Raw genomic sequence first — 2,009 nt, 5'->3', positions numbered from 1 at the left:
CCCCGCCCGCGCCGGGGCCGCTTCGCCCCTCTGACTCACCGCTCTCCCTCTCTCTTTCCATGCCGCGCCGCCGCGCCAGAGACCCAAGGGCCAAGGCAACAAAGGTGAGAGCCCGGGAGCGGCGGGGGGGGCGTGGGGCAGGGGGGTTGGGCCGGCGCCTTTGGGGAGCGTGGCCGCGGGGGAGGGACGGAGAGGGTCTCCTCCGAAATTTGCTGGGCATGTCCTCGGGTCCCTGCGCCTTTAGGCAGCGGGGTGGCTGGGAGAAAAAACAAACCGTGGGCTGTGAAGCCCGTCATCGTTTCTGGGGCTGGGGAAAGTTTACAGTTGAAGAGTGTTTGTGCGGTGGTGAAGTGTCTTTCCACTCTCTGTTGGGCTAAGCATGGTATATATATAACTAGTGGGGGTTAAGTTATGGTATGAGGTTTGTCATTAAATACTTGTAAGTTGGCAAATGTTCAAGTTTATCAGCAGAGTTCTTTCTAACGCTCCACATCTCTTCCTCAGTGCAAAACGGATCTGTGCATCAGAAGGATGGGTTAAATGATGATGACTTTGAACCCTACTTGAGTCCCCAGGCCCGGCCGGTGAGTAAGTGTACCTGCTAACGGGCAGGACGCATCAGGAGCCCGGTGCCTTCCTGCTGCTCTCTAGTGAAGGCAAATTTGACATCCTTGCATTTCCCCTGTCTCCACTGATTGCATTGTGATGTTTGCCAGCTTCCTTACCGTACTATGCTGTTTTATACGTGCCCTTCTCCAGGCAGAAAACACTGAATGCCATTAGATTGTGGTGGGTGATGTGTAAAGGTTTTAGCAACTTTTTGAGGGTGTAAGGACTTCCTATGGTTGGCGTTGAGTTCATTTTTTCGACGTGACTGTCCTGGAGTTACCACTTCTGCTCTTTCAGTTTTACTGTTGTGACCTTGTTTCCTTGCTGGTTTCTGGTTCTTTACCCTGTACGAGGAGATGCACTACATCGCATTGTGAAATTGCTTCACACGATGCAGTTATGCTCCAAGGGCTTTTGGAAGATACTATCAATGTTCTTATCTCTCCGCCAAGTAAACTGAAAATGCGTGTCATGGGGTTTTCTCTCTTTTTCAGCAAAAAACCCACAGAACACACATGTGATACAAAGGCTGTTAAGGCTTTTTGAGAATTTTAGTTAGAAGTCAAGCTGGAGAGCTTGTGATCAGCTTCTGAAAGTCAGACTTCCAGATACTTTTCTTCTTTCTATTTAAAATTAGCTCCACTGTTATCTGTTTTTTCTTTGTTTTTCTTAATGAGTGGTGGGGAGTGACACATAACAGATGGAATTCAACTGGTTAGATGGTACAAGCAAGCATTATAGATAAACATCTGTAGTAGCACTGGAGCAGTTAGTTCGTTCTCTTGGCTTCTCTTTCCTCTCCAGTTGTGATTAGTAAAAATAGGCTGTTCTGGTTTTCCCTTTCTGTGTTTTTTTGATCATTTTTACTAGTCAGTATTTTTTTTTTCATATAATGGTGATGCATGTTTTATTGGAACACAAGAACAGATTTCTGTCTCAGTTAAATTTTCAACAAGTATTTCCCTGGTTTGTGCTAGAGATATGAGGCTAAATATTCTTTAAGGTCCTGTCAGCTGTTCATAATCTTCAGAATTCAGCCTGTCCATTAAGACAACTTACTGCATTCAGCTCCCTAAAAAGTTACAAGTCTAAATTTGACCTGCATAGGGTGAGAGTGTGATTACTTTCTCAAGTCGAATAAAACTAACATCACCAATTTCCAGCTTCTTTCTGAACGTGGACATTATTTCCTGCAAACTGTAGTTTTAATTAAATCTCCTAAAGAGAATGAAGGTTACTATAGTGTTAGGAGCAACATGGTATTGGACCCTATTTTGCATGTTTGATGAAGAACTTCTGAATATTTAGTTTCTTTTTACATGTGCCACACTGGTGAAAATAGGTTTTAAAAATAAGGAAGTGATTGGAGTGCACCCCAGGAGGTAGAGCAGAGCTGTTGC

At 44.8% G+C, this 2,009-nt stretch overlaps 1 protein-coding gene across 1 annotated transcript in view; it reads left to right on the top strand.

Annotated features, from left to right (window-relative positions):
- Positions 1–82: 82 nt before the first annotated feature.
- The window catches only part of YTHDF2 (YTH domain family, member 2), a 20,976-nt gene continuing 19,049 nt past the window's right edge, over positions 83–2,009 (top strand). Inside the window, 2 exon segments of the mRNA XM_009705355.1 lie at positions 83–104; positions 505–584. The gene's annotated coding sequence lies outside the window, so the exon portion shown is untranslated.

This window comes from Cariama cristata, unplaced genomic scaffold (assembly GCF_000690535.1).
Source record: "Cariama cristata isolate BGI_N322 unplaced genomic scaffold, ASM69053v1 scaffold7460, whole genome shotgun sequence".
NCBI classification, from domain to species: Eukaryota; Metazoa; Chordata; class Aves; order Cariamiformes; family Cariamidae; genus Cariama; species Cariama cristata.
The sequence above is the reverse complement of the archived record's forward strand: the minus strand, read 5'-3'. Positions and strand labels throughout refer to the sequence as shown.